Source organism: Procambarus clarkii, chromosome 31 (genome assembly GCF_040958095.1).
Source record: "Procambarus clarkii isolate CNS0578487 chromosome 31, FALCON_Pclarkii_2.0, whole genome shotgun sequence".
NCBI classification, from domain to species: Eukaryota; Metazoa; Arthropoda; class Malacostraca; order Decapoda; family Cambaridae; genus Procambarus; species Procambarus clarkii.
The window spans coordinates 42,978,741-43,000,371 of record NC_091180.1 but is presented as its reverse complement, the minus strand read 5'-3'; the positions used below and the strand labels follow the sequence as shown (position 1 = coordinate 43,000,371).

Here is a 21,631-nt window from a genome sequence, read left to right as displayed (position 1 = left end):
ATTCTGATAGGTGTTTTAATTTGTGAAATAAATGTACAATTATGTTCTGGATATACAATTGCATTACTATTTATATTGAATGTAAGTGACAAATGACACTTTATACATTTCCATAGATTTTCTTGTTTGTTATAATAAAACCCATTTCGTTTTAAAATGTTTAAATTTATTTCGAAATTTAAACCTAATGTTTTCATGCTACGTTGTCCACTCATTTTGGCATGTAATTAATGAATAGTAAATTTATTAAATCCGTCTGACCATAATATATATTTACTAGGCATAGCATTATATATATATATATATATATATATATATATATATATATATATATATATATATATTTTTTTTTTTTTTTTATTTATATGTCGAGGTTCTTCAGGTTTACAGTAAAGGCTTCAAACTCTTCTTTTCAATTCAAATTCCATTATCATCACTAGTGTTCTAGGCAATTTGTGCGTAACTGTTCTATGGTATAAAAAAAAAAAACTTGGTGGTTATATAATAAACAAATTGAAATAAAATTAAAATAGTGATAGCATGATATCAAAGCAAAAAAAAACGAAGAATTTTGCAGCAAACATGAATTTGAGCTAAAGATAAGCCAAATGTTGGAAAAAGGTGGGCCTGGGAGTCGGAAAATTTTCACTCGAGAAAAATTAGCACAATACATTGAGGAAGTCAAAAATGCTAAATTGAAACTGAATTGGAAATCTTCTCATGAATATGATCTATTGTCTCGATATGATGTCAAAAATCTATTTGGGGATGACGTCTTAGTAACCATCGACGAAACTGAACGAAGAATGAAGCGGGGGACCAAGCGTAAACTGACCAGTGACAATCATCATCATCATCGTCATTCTACTACGGCTGTAAAAACAACAACAACACCACCACCACCACCAACAACAACAACAACAGGAACAACAGCTGATCCTGGCCGGATGTGTCGTCGTTTCATACATCAAGGGCAATTGTATGATACGATTTATGATGCACACAGAGCAGTTTGTCACGGAGGAGAAAAAAGAACTTATTTTCAAGCAAGTAAAACTATCGCTAACGTCACTCAACAATCGGTGAAACTCTTTATTTCACTCTGCCACATATGCAATTTGAAACGACTTCCTCGACGAAAAAAAGGGGTAATACGGCCCATTGTATCGGCCAGTTTTGCGGAGCGAGGACAAATTGACTTAATAAATATGCAAAAAGAAGGAGGATGTGTGTATAAATATATTTTACATTATCAGGATCATTTAACAAAGTTTTCGGTTTTACGAGCTCTTCGCAGTAAACGGGCGATTGAAGTGGCACGCCACTTGCTCGATATATTTGCTCTCTTGGGAGCCCCACGAATTTTGCAGAGCGATAACGGCCGTGAATTTGTGGCAGAGGTCATTCAAGAGCTAAAAAACGAAATGTGCCCCAACATGGTCCTCATTAATAGCAAACCTCATCATCCACAGAGCCAAGGGAGCATTGAATGTACAAAAGAAAATGTAATTAAAATGCTTGGCAGTTGGATGTGTGAAAATCAAACGCGAGATTGGTCAGCTGGACTTCCCTTTGTGCAATTCACCAAAAACACAGCATATTCACGTGGAATTGGCGTATCGCCTTACAAGGCAGTTTTTGGTATAGAACCGCCAATAAATATGAATAATAATACACCTTCAATAATAAAGATGATACAATTGAAATTAAGAGAAAAATAGAGGTGATGAGTTAATAGTACATTATTTCTTCAAATTTATTTATGTTAGTTAAAATGCACGTGCTAAATATCAAGGTTCATTATTAATTTATTTTTGTTTTTGTTTTTGTTTTAGGATACGAGAAGTTTGACTGAACTGAAAGTTGGTTGGGAATGAAAAAGACTAAATGAAACTAGTACTAGTGTCCCCCCCAAAAAAAAAAGATATGAAAAACATACCTCATAAACCCAAAATGGTTCTGGATGGGTTCTACTGAAGATGGATGGGTACCCAGCATCATCACAATTGAAATTCATAATGCAAATATTGGATATAGGTTCGATGATAACTAAATTGTTTGTTGAACTAGTTTCCAACATTGACCATCATATATAGTAATCAACTCAAAAGTGGCATGGACCAGGGGAATCCGACTGTCTAATTAAAACAAAGCAAAGCAATGCGATGGTCAGAGATAGATGTTGATGTAATGTGATTTCTGCCCAGTGCTCTGAATTTCAAAGTGAAGAAATTCAAAGAAGCGCGGGTAAACAGCGTGAGTCATATATCATACAGTGGGGAGTTGATGATTGAGATTCATTCAATAGGCCGTTACATAACATCCATCAGATAATTAAAATACAATCGCCATTTTATATAGACTTTTTTCAATTCTGATAAAAAATTGTATATATAATATATTATGTTAGACCCAGAAATCTTCACATGTTTCATATCCCTCATCAGTCTCATTCCCAACATTAATGTCATCATTATTTTCATCCTCATCATGATATATAAACCAGCAGCAGCAGCAGCAGCAGCAGCAGTGACATATAACAGTTAATAAATAATTCTTTAAAATGTCAATTTGATAATAAATAGATTTTTTCAATACTTTTCTGGGTTGGCGGAGGCAGGCACCATCACTCATTTCTACTACTTTTTGAATGCTAATATATATATATATATATATATATATATATATATATATATCAACTCAAAATATACAAAATATATATATCAACTCAAGAACGTACAGACTGGCGAAGCGACTCAACGGCCTGCTGACTCCTTATGTTCCTTGCGCCTTCAGCCTGAAGTCTCCAAAGGAATTTGTGGACTTACTGCGGGGCACACGGGCCACAGGGATAAGAACCTCGTTGGACGTAGAATCGCTGTTTACCAACGTACCTGTGGACGAGACAATCGGAATGATAGCCGACAGAGTGTATCGTGATCCAGCCTGTACTCCTCTTGACATGCCAGAAAGTATTCTGAGGAAACTACTCCAAGCTTGTACTAAAGAGGCACCCTTCTTGAGCCCGGATGGGCACATGTATAAGCAAGTAGATGGGGTCGCCATGGGTTCTCCCCTAGGTGTCCTGTTTGCAAACTTCTACATGGGTACCATCGAGCAAAAAGTCTTAGTCGACATGAACTTGAAACCGGCCATATACTGCAGGTATGTTGACGACATTTTTACACAGGTACCTGATGTCAGACATCTGCAGGAGCTGAAGGAGGCATTTGAGCAGAGTTCCATGCTGCGTTTCACTTACGAGACGGAAAAGGATGGGAAGCTGCCTTTTCTAGATGTAACAGTCATGGAAAAGGGCGGAGGTTTCCACACTGCAGTCTACACTAAGGAAACAAACATAGGAATGTGCCTAAATGCCAACAGCGACTGCCCTGACAGGTACAAGAGGAGTGTTGTTAACGCATACGTCGACCGTGCTCTCAGCCACAGCTCAGAATGGAAGCAAGTCGACGAAGAACTCTGTAGGGTAAGGCAGGTCCTAGTCAATAACGGCTTCTCCAATGGTTTCATCGAAGACATCATAAGAAGGAAAGTGAAAAGCCATGCAACCTCTGAAGAGACAACTAACACAACACCTATACCCCCTATTAGACTATTTTACAGGAACTTCTTTTCCACAGCTCATAAAACGGAGGAAAGGGTCCTGAAAGATATTGTTAATAGAAACGTTATCCCTACAGACAAAAATCAGAGGATACAACTGACGATTTACTATAAAACCAGAAAAACGGCCAGCCTACTCATGAGAAACTCTCCAGACACAAAACAGAACGCTTTAAAAGAGACTAACGTCGTCTATGCCTACAAATGCCCACTTGGGGACTGTAAGCTCCAAAAAACCCAGTATATAGGCAAGACAACAACATCTCTTTCTAGGCGTTTAACGATACATAAGCAACAGGGCTCCATTAAGGAACATATAATCTCTTCCCATAACCAAACCATCGCCAGAGAAATCCTAGTAAACAACACAGAAATCATCGATAGATACAGCGATAGCAGGCGGCTTGACGTTTGCGAGGCACTACACATCAAGAAGTCAACACCAGCAATCAACAGCCAATTATTGCACAACTATATTCTACCCACCTCAAGACTCCGCTCCAATATAGAAGCATCAAGAAATATGGACCAATAGGCTTTCTACAAACACTTCTATTCAATACCCATTGTTTCTGTTCTGTCTTGTGTTGATACTTTTAATACCCTATTAATATCCCCTCTTGTTCTGTCTTGTGTTAATGCCACATCACCCCTCCCACCTCACTCAAATGTAGATATAAAATCAGAGATACGTAAGTTCTAATCAGTTGTGTATTTGTGAAGTCTTTGAAAATGTAATAAGTTTTACGAAACGCGCCCGTGTCGCGTCAGACTAGAAATAAAAATGAATTTTGGAGAAGTGATTTTTGATTTACCTCCAGCAGTGAAGCGTAATGTACGAAAGATTGAGAAAATTCGTGTTAGAATTATTAATCTTACTTTTTCGGTCATATTTAATAATATATGTCTACAGGAAAGACTGCTACCAAAATATACTAATATATATATATATATATATATATATATATATATATATATATATATATATATATATATATATATATATATATATATGTCGTACCTAGTAGCCAGAACTCACTTTTTGGCCTACTATGCAAGGCCCGATTTGCCTAATAAGCCAAGTTTTCCTGAATTAATATATATTTTCTAATTTTTTTCTTATGAAATGATAAAGCTACCCATTTCATTATGTATGAGGTCAATTTCTTTTTATTGGAGTTAAAATTAACGTAGATATATGACCGAACCTAACCAACCCTACCTAACCTAACCTAACCTATCTTTATAGGTTAGGTTTGGTTAGGTAGCCCAAAAAGGTAGGTTAGGTTAGGTTAGGTAGGTTAGGTAGTCGAAAAACAATTAATTCATGAAAACTTGGCTAATTAGGCAAATCGGGCCTTGCATAATAGGCTAAAAAGTGAGTTCTGGCTACTAGGTACGACATATATATATATATATATATATATATATATATATATATATATATATATGTCGTACCTAGTAGCCAGAACGCACTTCTCAGCCTACTATGCAAGGCCCGATTTGCCTAATAAGCCAAGTTTTCATGAATTAATTGTTTTTCGACTACCTAACCAACCTAACCTAACCTAACCTAACCTACCTTTTTCGGCTACCTAACTGAACCTAACCTACCTTTTTCGGCTACCAAACCTAACATAACCTACCTTTTTCGGCTACCTAACCTAACCTAACCTACCTTTTTCGGCTTCCTAACCTAACCTAACCTATAAAGATAGGTTAGGTTAGGTTAGGTAGGGTTGGTTAGGTTCGGTCATATGTCTACGTTAATTTTAACCCCAATAAATTTTTTTTACCTCACTGAGAAGTGCGTTCTGGCTACTAGGTACGACATATATATATATATATATATATATATATATATATATATATATATATATATATATATATATATATATATATATATATATATATATATATATAAATATATATATATATATATATATATATATATATATATATATATAAATATATATATATATATATATATATATATATATATATATATATATATATAAATATATATATATATATATATATATATATATATAGATATATATATTTATATATATATATATATATATATATATATATATATATATATTTATATATATATATATATATTTATATATATATATATATATATATATATATATATATATATATATATATATATATATATATATATATATATATATATATATATATATATCCAACTCGAATTGATATACTCTCTTGTAGTGATACTTTTTTTTAAATAATATTTAAATGAAGAATAAAGGTATTTAAAAACAAAACAAAAATACATCATTTCTATACTACTTATTATTAAAATACTTATTTGTCAATTTAATTATATGGAGAATAAATGTGAATTGCTATATTCAATATCATAACCAGATTGTATTAACATGTGATACAAATAATACAACTGTAAATTATTTAAATTTGTGGTGTCAATTTTCCAATTTGGTGATAGATGAATAGGATTTTCTTTATAATAATTAATCAATGCCTCATGAAAAATTTGCTCATTCGGCATTAAAATAAGTTGTTTGTAAATTGCATCTGAAATTTTATTTGGACATTTTGAAGAATTATAATACGGGATAACCATATTATTAATGATCATAAAAGCTAATTTGAAAGGTGAATTGGAATCATAAAAGTTGTTTTTATAATTTGAAACTCTTTCTTGTATAAATTGAACATATTTTCGTTTTTCTTTTTCATCATTTTGATTATTAATAAATATGTTTGTTTGATCCTCCACAATCATTAAATTTTCAGTATTATCTTCTTTGAACGGTGGCAGTGCCGATTGTGGCAGTGGTGATTGTTGCGGTGTCGGTTGCAGTGGTGATTGTTGCGGTGTCGGTTGCAGTGGTGATTGTTGCGGTGTCGGTTGCAGTGGTGATTGTTGCGGTGTCGGTTGCAGTGGTGATTGTGGCGGAGTCGGTGTCGGTGGTGATTGTGGTAGTGATGGTGATGGTAGGTGTGATAGGTCAGAATCCACTTTAAGGATTGATTTGGGAATTTTTTTTTATACATTTTATATATATATATATATATATATATATATATATATATATATATATATATATATATATATATATAAAAAAGAGGGCTGGATTTTTATTATAGAAAGAAACATTATACTAAGATGGTGAACCAATGTTTTTAGGTAGGGGTGGTGGTGGTGGTGGTGGTGGTGGTGGTGGTGTTGCTGCTTTTGGTAATAAACCTTCATCTTGATTGATAAACGTTACAATTTCATCCTTTTTTCCCCAGTTTGAATGATGTCAGTTAAGAGATAGGGATTTCGGGTTCTTAAACAATATTATCATTGGTCATCAATATCACTAAAAATACGAAAGTAATTCCCTTCGTCACATGATTCCGTGTTAATATGTCACAAAAAATTATTCCTGTTGGGTGTATTCATGTTTAATCTTTTACTGGTTTATATACCATTCTTCATAAACTTCCAACTTTCCAGTTAATTTCAAATGTATTTTTTTATACATTAGATGTCTATATGATTTAAAATAGTGTTACCTTATCTAGATTTAAATAACCAAGTGTGTATGTATGCTTGTGGGTGCCGGATGTCAAAGAGCGACTGAGGGGAGGAGCTGTGTGTGTGTGTGTGTGTGTGTGTGTGTGTGTGTGTGTTTGTGTGTGTGTGTGTGTGTGTGTGTTTGTGTGTGTGTGTGTGTGTGTGTGTTTGTGTGTGTGTGTGTTGTATAAAAGGAGGTGGGATCCGGGCAGTATCTCAATTCTCATCCTGCCTTTCTTTGGATATTACTACAGTGAACTTCTAAAAGTTATCTTACAACTATTGTGTTGTAGTATATTAACACTTACTAAGGCGTAAGTAAGGCATGAGTATTTCAGTTTTTTTTTCTTTTTTTCTTTTTGAAATAGTAGATAACTTTCAATTTTTGATTGAGATTGTTTCTGTTTCTCCTTGAATGGATTGATGATCATCTTAGTCTATTTCAATACACCAGACTATTTCAACTATAATATATATATATTTTCCAGGTGGGGAAAAATGAACCAAATGGATATTGGTAATGGGGAAGCAGTTGGCATTGAGAAATTGGGAAATGATGAAGGGAGGAAAGTAAATGAAGGAGGAGTTGAAGATGAAAAGGGAGATGAAGAAGGGGGAGAAGATGAAGATATAAAGGTAATTGAAGAAGAAGATGAAGATATAAAGGTAATTGAAGAAGAAGATGAAGATAAAAAGGTAAATGAAGAAGAATATGAAAAAATCAAGTTTTTTATAAAAAAATTTCCATCTCCATTTAAACATGACTCTAATTTTGAAAAATTTAAAGAATTGAAAAGTGAGCTAGATAGGATATTTCTTGAAAGTAAATGTAAAGTTAACTGCTTAGAAAACTGTACATTCACTAAAGAAGAATTATCCGAATCCGGATTTCAAGATTTTATTAAATATGACCATATGGACCGGATATATAATTATTTCATTTATTATGGTTGGTATTCCACTATAACAGCAAGAATTAAGTATAATAATTGTTTGGTATATGTTCACATGTACTATGTTTATGCAAACAATTGTTGTAATATGTGGGTTACTGAGGATGCTCAAATATTTCTTAAATTTCTTGTATATGAATTTTTTCATCCAAGTAAACCCCATTCCGAAGAAATTTGGATAGCTATGAAAAATGATAACTTAAATGTAAAGATCCTCCACAATATACATATTGAGTTTTATCATGATGAGATGATGAAATGTAAAATAGGATTGAATGTTTTTTGAAGATACAAAACATCAACACAATATTACTAGATTTTCTATGGTGGATGTGAAGGTCCTAATTCCACATACATCAAGTTAATATCTTGTGATGACCATGAATTCATCATTAAAAGGAAAGATGCCTTCACCTCAAATTTAATTCAAGCTATGATGTCAAGTTCAACAAAGTGTATTGAAAATGAAAAAAATGAAATCCATTTTAAAACAATTCCGTAAGTATAAAGCTGTTAGAACAAAGTGTTATTATATAAACTGTTATATTTAGAGAGAAACATATAAACTGTATATAATAAATAAATAATTATAATACTTTTATTTTTTTATTTTATTTCTTCAGATCATATCTTCTTCAAAAAGCGTGTACATATTTCACCTACAATACTCAAATCAAGAAAAATGAGATTACTACTGATCCTGAATTTCCAATTGAAAATAATATTGCTCTAGATCTGCTTTTGGTTGCTGATTTCCTTGGTTGTTAATAATGACATCCATAACCATATATTTTTTACTAAATGTTGAAAGATTAAAATATAAAAACAAGCTTTAATGTTATATTATTTTTAGTTTATTTTGTGGCTTGAAAATGATTCCAACCCTTTTATTATTATTATTAATATTATTATTATTAATATTATTATTATTATTATTAATTATTCCAGTAATTCCAATGAATCAAGAGTATGATTGCAATGAAGTTATAGTATTGAAAGATTCAATTAAATACTGGTTTGATAGAGGTGATGAGCAAATTAAATATAAACATGAAGAACTTTTCAATATATATGATTTACTATCACAACAAGAATGGTTCGAGTTCCAGTTAAACTTTAAAGACACTATACAGGTATATATACTAATAGGACGAAATTCATCTATTATACTTCCAAACCAAATAAACATAACTAACTTAGCGCCAATTTTAATAGAATGCCATTATTATAATAATGAAAATGTACAAAGTTATCATGAAAATGTACAAAATTTATCTTTGATTAGGACTCCTGTTAAATATATGAAATTTTCTGTATTGTGGGATTATAATAATATACTACTATGTTGGAATCACTTGTCTATAATAGTAGGAGGTATCAATAACGAAACTCAGGTGTGTAATAATTTACAAGATAATTTGAATGTCATAATGTGTTGGTTATATGAAAAATATAACATTACAATCCTTGATAATAGTTTAAATATAAATAACAGTAAATATGTTACAAATGGGACCATTTATATAGGTATTACACACACCAAGAAAACGATATCATTATTTGTTAAGAAATTTTTCATTATATTAACAATTGTTTTCACAATTTTAAATGTTATAATTATTTTACATGGTGTTTTTAAACTGGTATGTTTTTTTTGTAATATCCCCTAAATTCCCATATATATCGTATATATGACTTGAAATTTTAAATTGGTAATTCCAATCATTCCAACATTGAAGGAAAAAATATGGGTGGTGAGCTGTACTTTGGTGGTAGCATGGTAGGTAGCCTTGGCTATTGGCTAAGATGTAATAACTTAATCCTCAATAAAGAGTTTTAATTTGGACTGACATTATTGTGAGAAGGGCCTTTGATATACTACTATGTTAATCCCAATTACCTATTATTTTGGGAATTTGAGACAGAGATATGATGATACTACCCTATTCAAACCCAAACCCTAAATAAATTTTGTTAACAATGAGTGAGTATTTCTATTTCACGATTTATAAATATGGCTCTCATTGTAATTGTGTTATGGACCCGACGCCTCCACAGAGAATGGAGAAGCGATGGCAGCGCTGCCATCTATGGGCCGTCACCCACAAGTACGGGAAAAGAAGGCGCCCTCTTCTGGTCAAAAGTACAATTATTGGTGTCAGTGGTGAGTGACTCTTACTATGATTGGACACGGAATGGATTATTACAGTGCGATAGGTGTGGAGGAAGTGGACTCGACAAGGGTGTGGTCAGAGACAGTGTCCTGTGTGTGTCACTCTATATAGCGGCATTGGCTCAGTGATATTTTTTGGAGGCTACATTCAGTTTTATTATGTACATTCACAATGTACTTTCTATATATTTATATAATAAATAAATAAGTAAGTAAATAAATAAACTTTTATATTATTTATCTCCATTCTTAGTGTTGTATTCCTTCCTATATGTTATGAACCTCATAAATTCCCCATATGAAGCCAATGTACGTGATTTGTTAAAAACACTGAGCCCTGAAGATATTAGGTGCCTGGCTCAGACATCAACAGGTAATCATCGCCTTTCACCTAAAAGTTCTCAAGAGGCCCTTAACATTATTTTAATATATACCTCAGACTTGAAACGCTTGTTTTCTTATCGACATCTTACTGCACAAAATCTTTTTAACTACCTCTATAAAAATCAAGTACCATCAATGCCTTTTGCTAAGAAAATGGAATTGGTAATAGCTGTAAAAGAGTTTTGGACAAAGCAGCATGGTAAAATAGGTATCGGATATTCAAGTGAACAAGGAAGAGCACATTCAAACCCCAAAACCGAAATTACAAGTGCTATCCAACTCTCAATACCCGGAAATACGAACATCATTTTATGTTCCAATCCAAGTTTTATTCAATATACAACTGGTGAAACCAAGAATATAATTGAAAATCCTAAACAATGTAGTTTTATGGGTACTGCAGAACGTACAAATTTAGGAACAGTACAATGTCAATGTGATTTATATATAAGTACACTATTACAGCATCAGACAGAAGAGAGTGAAATTAAAACTTTTACTCAAACAGATAATGAAAAAAATCAACCTGTCTTATGTGATGATGTTCCTAAAACTTCTATTCGAACTGTTAATGAAAAAAACGAATTTGTATGTGGTGTTCTTTTCCCGGTAGAACATAAAATGGAAGTTATAAGAAGTGACGAGTTTATACAAAAATTTTGTAAGTGGTATTTTAGAATGATTAATCGTTTGCAGCCAGAGTGTTTCCACCTACCCTGAGATACTTTTCGAGGTGATATTTTTTATGACAACAGTTACACTGATATTTACTTAATTGGCCAGTCAAATAGTGAGAGACATGCTTTTGGAGGAGGAAATACTTTCCAACTTTTAAAACAAACATTTCAAGAGTATAAGATTCAGTTCAGTCCTAATTTAGAAAATGGAATACAAGCTTATCAATCCAATTTTGGTATGGTCAAAATCAGTTGTTGTGGCACCATACATATCCGAAACTCATGTGTGGGAATTTTTGAACAAGAAACGGGTATGGTATGCAGTCCAAATGATCATGTATGGAAGATAATGTATATAAAGATAAATTTAAAACATGCTAGTACACATAAACCTCCAAGTCTACCTTCATGTCAAGTGTTTGAAATTAAAATTTGAAATGGGTTTTTTGATTAACAACGAATAAATAACAGAATAAGTGAAATCTATAGACTGTACTTCTCCGGAATGTAGACGTATTCTGTCAGGATATTCTTTTTGATTTATAAATATACTATTTTAATTGATATAATCGCAAGATAAAGATTGTGTAATAACATAATGTACTTTTGAATAATAATATATTTTTTTTTTTAACAAAGATATAAAATATGGGTTCTGTACCAAGATATAACCATTAAGGTTCCAAGACTCATCACAAGGATAACTAGCGGCACTAAAAGGCAAGTAGTTATTTCAGTCAAACTAAAATGAAATGGAATTGGTGTATATATGACATGAATATTATGGTTTGGCCCCATTTAGATCTATTTTCTAAACACGTTATTTTCATGTTTTTTTCAGGAGGATATTCTAGCAATAATCATCATGGTATCGTCCTCCAAAATCACCAATATCAACAAAACCCCTAAAATTATCAAGAAAAATCCCACATTTGATGATAAATTTTTTGAACTTTTGATTAATGATCGAGTGAAGAAAGTGGTGGACATGCTTATCAGTGTCCATGGTATTTATGGTAAAAGGAAAATTTATATCATCTCCAAGTTGGAAGATTGCTGGAATATGAATTATCGATCAACTATTCCACTAAAGCGAGACACTTATATAAATTTATGTTTATCATTGCTAAGAGATCCAGCATGTTCACATGATACTCTTAGGAAATTTAATGTTTTAACCCATAATGAATGTGGTGATTACATTTTTGGACATCCTGTTATAGCCAATGATAACCATCGAACAGGAAGTCAGCTTGAAATTCAATACTCATGTTCGGAAGTGATTATCGGGACAGTGACTACTGAACAAGGACTGGTCAATGGTTTCATAAATACAGGAAAAATTACATTTACAAGTGTTAGGTGTACCTTTCTTGAATATTTAAAGGCTAAAAAATTCTATGATATGTTCATTTTAAATTGAACTATAATGTTTTTTTTTTTTTTTAGTCAGTTCATATTTAGGTAGGGTTGATTTTAGGTTTGGTCATATAGATATTTAGGTAAGGCTGCGATATTGACACTACTAAATACCTAACCATAAAAATACCTTTATGGTTTATATGACAGACAATCTGTAAAGTATTATTTAATAAATGGAATCATCCAGTCTCCTATATCTATGTGGTTTTCATGTGAACCCTGTTTTGTTATAATAAGAATAACTTCATATATAAAGAAAAAATTCTAATACAAGCATATATTTATTTATTTACCATAATTTTGGAAAATATATTTTCAATTTTCTTCTATAAATTTACCATGGTCTGTTACTGTATGTGTTTACCACAGCTCTGTTTTTGTATATTTATACCAGGGGAGCCAGACAGATCACTGATAAGTGATCCAGTCACCAGACACACTAGTGTGTTGTACCAGTCACCAGACACACTAGTGTGTTGTACCAGTCACCAGACACACTAGTGTGTTGTACCAGTCATCAGACACACTAGTGTGTTGTACCAGTCGCCAGACACACTAGAGTGTTGTACCAGACACACTAGTGTGTTGTACCAGTCGCCAGACACACTAGTGTGTTGCACCAGTCACCAGACACACTAGTGTGTTGTACCAGTCACCAGACACACTAGTGTGTTGTACCAGTCGCCAGACACACTAGTGTGTTGTACCAGTCACCAGACACACTAGTGTGTTGTACCAGTCGCCAGGCACACTAGTGTGTTGTACCAGTCGCCAGACACACTAGAGTGTTGTACCAGACACACTAGTGTGTTGTACCAGTCACCAGACACACTAGTGTGTTGTACCAGTCACCAGACACACTAGTGTGTTGTACCAGTCACCAGACACACTAGTGTGTTGTACCAGTCACCAGACACACTAGTGTGTTGTACCAGTCACCAGACACACTAGTGTGTTGTACCAGTCACCAGACACACTAGTGTGTTGTACCAGTCATCAGACACACTAGTGTGTTGTACCAGTCGCCAGACACACTAGAGTGTTGTACCAGTCACCAGACACACTAGTGTGTTGTACCAGTCACCAGACACACTAGTGTGTTGTACCAGTCGCCAGACACACTAGTGTGTTGTACCAGTCGCCAGACACACTAGTGTGTTGTACCAGTCGCCAGGCACACTAGTGTGTTGTACCAGTCGCCAGGCACACTAGTGTGTTGTACCAGTCACCAGACACACTAGTGTGTTGTACCAGTCACCAGACACACTAGTGTGTTGTACCAGTCACCAGACACACTAGTGTGTTGTACCAGTCGCCAGACACACTAGTGTGTTGTACCAGTCACCAGACACACTAGTGTGTTGTACCAGTCACCAGACACACTAGTGTGTTGTACCAGTCGCCAGACACACTAGTGTGTTGTACCAGTCGCCAGACACACTAGTGTGTTGTACCAGTCACCAGGCACACTAGTGTGTTGTACCAGTCACCAGACACACTAGTGTGTTGTACCAGTCACCAGGCACACTAGTGTGTTGTACCAGTCACCAGACACACTAGTGTGTTGTACCAGTCACCAGACACACTAGTGTGTTGTACCAGTCACCAGACACACTAGTGTGTTGTACCAGTCGCCAGACACACTAGTGTGTTGTACCAGTCACCAGACACACTAGTGTGTTGTACCAGTCACCAGACACACTAGTGTGTTGTACCAGTCGCCAGACACACTAGTGTGTTGTACCAGTCACCAGGCACACTAGTGAGTTGTACTAGTCGCCAGACACACTAGTGTGTTGTACCAGTCACCAGACACACTAGTGTGTTGTACCAGTCACCAGACACACTAGTGTGTTGTACCAGTCGCCAGACACACTAGTGTGTTGTACCAGTCGCCAGACACACTAGTGTGTTGTACCAGTCACCAGGCACACTAGTGTGTTGTACCAGTCACCAGACACACTAGTGTGTTGTACCAGTCGCCAGACACACTAGTGTGTTGTACCAGTCGCCAGGCACACTAGTGTGTTGTACCAGTCACCATACACACTAGTGTGTTGTACCAGACACACTAGTGTGTTGTACCAGTCGCCAGGCACACTAGTGTGTTGTACCAGTCGCCAGGCACACTAGTGTGTTGTACCAGTCGCCAGGCACACTAGTGTGTTGTACCAGTCACCAGACACACTAGTGTGTTGTACCAGTCACCAGGCACACTAGTGTGTTGTACCAGTCACCAGACACACTAGTGTGTTGTACCAGTCACCAGGCACACTAGTGTGTTGTACCAGTCACCAGACACACTAGTGTGTTGTACCAGTCACCAGACACACTAGTGTGTTGTACCAGTCACCAGACACACTAGTGTGTTGTACCAGTCGCCAGACACACTAGTGTGTTGTACCAGTCACCAGACACACTAGTGTGTTGTACCAGTCACCAGACACACTAGTGTGTTGTACCAGTCACCAGACACACTAGTGTTTTGTACCAGTCACCAGGCACACTAGTGTGTTGTGCCAGTCACCAGACACACTAGTGTGTTGTACCAGTCACCAGGCACACTAGTGTGTTGTACCAGTCACCAGACACACTAGTGTGTTGTACCAGTCACCAGACACACTAGTGTGTTGTACCAGTCGCCAGACACACTAGTGTGTTGTACCAGTCACCAGACACACTAGTGTGTTGTACCAGTCGCCAGACTTACTAGTGTGTTGTACCAGTCACCAGGCACACTAGTGTGTTGTACCAGTCACCAGACACACTAGTGTGTTGTACCAGTCACCAGGCACACTAGTGTGTTGTACCAGTCACCAGACACACTAGTGTGTTGTACCAGTCACCAGGCACACTAGTGTGTTTTATCAGTCACCAGGCACACTAGTGTGTTGTACCAGTCACCAGACACACTAGTGTGTTGTACCAGTCGCCAGGTACACTAGTGTGTTGTACCAGCTTCACACCAGTGGGCTATTTATAATTTATTTTAGAACAATTATGGTAAATCGCAAATACACAAATAAACAAAGAAGACAACTATTTAATCATAGAAAGAAATTGGTATTGGTTATAAAAAAATGAATAAAAATCTTCTAATTGATAATAATAAGATCAATGACAAGTTTTTACTAGGCCTAACTCTAACTATGAATCAAAATTTATGTTTAAAACTTTCAAATTTTTCTTCATTCCAATATTATGGAAAAGATAATATACTCCATATACATCCTGTATTATGTGAAATGAAGCCACTAGGTTTACTGGGCCAGTCATTAGATTCACTTTATCTTTCAAAGAAAATTATGCCTAAAGAAATTCAGATAATATACATTAGCCCTCATCATATTTTTTCTCACAAAACCAATGGCCAAATTACAGCTGATTTACTCTTAGGTGGTTTCAAGAATAATATTATGCCACTTTATCTCTTAAATGAACATGATCTAAATTCCCTTGTTGCAAATCCCTCTCACAGATTTAGACTTATAGATGGTCGATCGGTAGAAATGTTTGATAATATGTGGAAGCTAGGAACTAATGATTGTGCAATTGATAGTAAAGATCATAATAATGATTTATTATGAATTCGTCCCATTTTGGGCTTGTGTGATTTATTTTCTATTTCTAAGCGTTTAATATATTTAACCCAATTGAGTGATTTAATCAATATAATTCACCAAGTATTTAATATAATTAAATATTTTCCCTATCTAATACATCCATATCGTTTGCTGGTTTCTGAAACAGGGAAATTTTATATTATGTCATTTAGTCTCCTTCATTATTTATTTTCACCTCATGCTGAAACCAAAAAAATTAAAGATATTGTGTTTTCTCATCCCCAATCTTTAATACAACGTACTGAAAATATTGAAAATATTGAAAGTAATACTCTAAATAGAATCAAAGTTAAATGCAAAGAAAATATAATAATAGCTAGCAAAGACTTCAAAATATATCATAATTATTTAGCTCAAAGTAACTGTCGTCTACTTCTCGATATGTTACACTCTCTATTTGTAACTATTATATGGATTGCTAATGGTGGAGGAGTTATACATAAACAACTTACATTGGTACGCAATTATTTGACCTTTCAAGGGAATATTACCCTAAAACCCACCCACCCCAAAAATCCATATAAAGTTACATCACAAAAACAAATTCATAGTCCTAGACTACCTTCTTCTTCCCAACCACCATCTCAACTTGAACTAACATCATCTCCACCATCACCGTTATCTAATAATGTTAATCAACAACTGAATTGCCAGAATCCATATGGTTTATGTCATGCACAGATTATTTACAGCTCATTCCATACAGATGAAATCAAATGTAATGTGGCTCAACATGTTCATAATTATGGTTGCCTTCATTTGTTGAATTATACTCCAACAGTTCTTGAGGAAGCCTTTAGTGAAACATTAACATCACACAGAGATAATATTCTAACTGATGTAATTGAAAATGAGATCAATATAATTTTAGCATTTATATCACAGATAAAAAAGGAGCTCGAGTCAACAATAATTTAATATATAAGTATATAAATATATATATATATATATATATATATATATATATATATATATATATATATATATATATATATATATATATATATATACATTTATATATATATATATATATATATATATATATATATATATATATATATATATATATATATATATATACATATATATATATATATATATATATATATATATACATTTTAAATCTTTAGATGTCTACATCTAAAGATTTAAAATGTAGAATATCACAACATAAATACTCTGTAAGACATGGCCAATTGTCTAATGCTTTGTTTGTTCATTTGTCAGAAAAAGCTCACCAAATTGATTGGGAGAGTGCTTCTTCAATAACAAATTGTAAAAGCACCTATAACAGAAACATAATTGAATCTGCTTTGATACAGATCACCAAAGAAAGTAATTTGAATATTAGCAGTGGTATTTATAACTTAGATCTATTTCTAATAGATCAGCTAAAGGGCGATTTAAGTAGGATCATTGGAAAACATTTGTCTCACTAATTCATTGTATATATATTTACCTCTTTATGTTATAATTACCTATGTATTGTGCTTGTATGTCTGCTGTATCAGATGGGCCATTGGGCTACATCGGATGGGTCAATTGGGTGCATCTGATGGGCCAATGGGCCGTCTGCGTTGTTCAAGTATTGTACCTCACTTCACCACTCTCTCCTGCCTATTTATACCCATCACTCGATCTGTAAAATCATTCCTTCTGAAGATGTATTTAATATACGAAAGTACTTAAGGAAATTCCTGTTTCATTTTCCTCCTTGGTCTGACATTGTCATATATATATATATATATATATATATATATATATATATATATATATATATATATATATATATATATATATATATATATATATATATATATATATATATATTTATATATATATATATATATATATATATATATATATATATATATATATATATATATATATATATTTATATATATATATATATATATATATATATATTTATATATATATATATATATATATATATATATATATATATATATATATATATATATATATATATATATATATATATATATGTGTGTGTGTACCTATTTTAGTTTTAGTTATCAATGATAGAATATACATATTTCTGATCAGACTTATTAATCAAGTACTTAAATATCAAGCAAGCAAAATCTGTGTGTAACCCTTCATCTCTAGAAATCAGTTCATTACTGAAGGTTAGACCTGGCAAAGGTAAACTAAAATAGGTACACACATATGTGTGTGTACCTATTTTAGTTTACATAGAATATAGGATGGAAGAGAATGTACGTAGTAAATTAATCTCTTTTTTACTCAAAATTCAATAATTTCATTCGTTTATTATGCTATGATAGTGAACACAATGTTAAAATAAATATTTTATTTATTTATTTATATATTTTTTTCAGATGATTGAACCCTTTTTGATTAAAAATCCAGGACGTTTTACACTGTTCCCAATTAAAAATCATGATATCTTTAAAATGTATAAGAAGGCGCTAGCATCATTTTGGACAGTTGAAGAAGTAGACTTGTCAAAGGATATTGTAGATTGGGAACAGAAACTTAATGAAGAGAAACGTCACTTCATTTCACATGTTCTAGCATTTTTTGCCGCATCAGATGGTATCGTCAATGAAAATCTTGTTGAACGTTTCTGCCAAGAAGTACAAATACCAGAAGTGAGGTGTTTTTATGGTTTTCAGATTGCCATGGAAAATATTCACAATGAAATGTACAGTTTACTTATTAATACATACATAAAAGATTTACAGGAGCAGAACAGATTATTTAATGCTATTGAAACGATGCCAGCTGTTAAGAAAATAGCTGATTGGGCTCTAAGGTGGATTACCAATAGAACGGCAACATATGCCGAACGCATTGTTGCCTTTGCTGCAGTAGAGGGTATTTTCTTTAGTGGTTCATTTGATGCAATATTTTGGTTAAAAAAACGTGGTTTAATGCCAGGTCTAACCTTCAGTAATGAACTGATTTCTAGAGATGAAGGGTTACACACAGATTTTGCTTGCTTGATATTTAAGTACTTGATTAATAAGTCTGATCAGAAATATGTATATTCTATCATTGATAATGCTGTGAAGATTGAACAAGAATTTTTAACAGATGCCATGCCAATGAAACTTATTGGTATGAACTGTGATCTTATGGGGAAGTATATAGAATTTGTGGCTGACCGACTTCTCTTTGAACTCGGTTATAAGAAACTTTATAATGTAGAAAATCCATTTGACTTTATGGAAAATATCTCATTAGAAGGGAAAACTAATTTTTTTGAAAAAAAAGTAAGTGAATATCAAAAATATGGTGTAATGAATTCAGATCAATACAGTTTTTTTTACATTAGATTCAGACTTTTAGTTAATTAGTTGATGGATGGAATAGAACATGTTTTTTTTTATATAGAATATAAATAATTTAATATAAAAATAAAAATATATATCTATTATCTTTCACTATTTTACTTATCATATTTATATTTTGACTTGATGAATAATGAATTAAATACCTTACATTCTCTCTATCCATTAATTACAAGACTACAAAATATGAGGTATGTGATTATGTACATAATAACCAAACCATAATCTTCTTTATAAAATATCAACATATCACATGATTACCAAGCAGTGCTACTATCGTCCGATGTAAACACCAAGTTTGGCTATTGCCATTGAATCAACTTTTATATTTTATATTCACCAATGAATATGATTCAAAGAGAGAAATGAATCATTACATTAAGGTCCCTGCAATATGCCGGTGATACAATATATAAGAGCCTCCGTATCCAGTCCAGTCAACAAGTATGCCAGAATCCTGTTCAGTAGTAATACTGTAACACTGTAAAGTGTTTGATTTAGTTAATTTAAAATATATATAGAATATGAGTCAGAGACAGGGATTTGGGAAGGCACCAGTTGTCTGCCAGAGATCTCACACCTCAAAGCGTTAATGACCTCAAGTGACCTGAGGTCAGATCATGCGAATTTCACCTTGCTTCTACTAATCTCTTAATAGGAGCCTGGTAGCCTTCAAACATGCCGACGTTTAAGGAGTGGCTTGGTAGAGAGCCGGAGGCTATCTACTTGTGGGCGGAGTTAGCTACTAGGTTCCCCAATAAATACTCGGAGAACTATCGATTCGAGAGCATTAGCAATAGGAGACCAGCCAGCGGAGCAGAGCAGAGGCCAGCCGTCGAGATAGGCCGTCACCAGACGGGGGGTGACGCTGCTTGAAAATTGCAGACTCCATCCCCCCCCCTCTCTATTCAACTTAGACTCAGTCCTCGGTGAGTGAACATTTAGGTGACTTGGTCGTGTTTTACAAGTGTTGTGTGGTGATCAGTGGCAGTCAGTTGTAGTGTTCTCAGATTCTTGGAGGATGACTCACTTTGAATATTAATCTTTAACATTTTAATTGGATTGCTTAAGTTATGATACTTATCATGAGAAATATAATTGTTGAATTTATTATTTAAATGGACTTTATTTTGTTCCCTAGATATTTTGAGTTGAGGTGAGAAAGCCTCTGTGGTTACTGGTTTCATGGTTTAGAATGAGTACATGATAAAGATGGGACCATACTAATAATGATCTCTTGATAACATCTTTGGTGAATATTGTGATACAGACAAGTTCCATTCCTTGTCTTGTATGTAATGATCATGAATGGATGGTGGCAGCATTTCGTCTTCTACTATCTACTCTTCTACTTCTACTATCTACTATTCTACTTCTACCTATCTACACCTCTCCCTCCACCCCTCTCTAAACTCTCACTTTCAACTAATGACCCTCCTCGCTCCTCCGACCTCTCTGCCTCTCACCCCAAACCCTCACTAATTACTTCACTATTCCTTTCTTTCCTTTCGTTTTCTCTTATACGTTTGTGGCAATGATTCTGTATTCTAGAGTTCTCTCTAGAGTTTCGGGTAACTGATCAAGTGACGGCGCCTTGTAGTCTTAGCACCTAGGTAGTCAAATACCTAGGTTACAAGGTGTTGAACGAGAGAGGTTGCCTTAGGATCTCTGGGAGTGCTCTAGAATAGTTAGCTAACTGGGGACGGGATAACGGACTAGAGAGAGCTGTTTCCCCCGGCCTCGTTAGTTAACTGGGGGGGGTGGAATAATGGACAAGATAGAGCTATTTCCCCCAACCCCTGTTACAATGTTGGCAGCGGTGTTGAACAATGTTCATGGTAGTGTTCATTTAACATTGTTCAGTCCCACGTGTCTTTT

General features: G+C 33.9%; 1 pseudogene; it reads left to right on the top strand.

Annotated features, from left to right (window-relative positions):
* The first annotated feature begins 10,150 nt into the window (after positions 1-10,150).
* Positions 10,151-19,751, top strand: LOC123749649 (ribonucleoside-diphosphate reductase subunit M2 B-like; annotated as a pseudogene).
* The last annotated feature ends 1,880 nt before the right edge of the window (positions 19,752-21,631 follow it).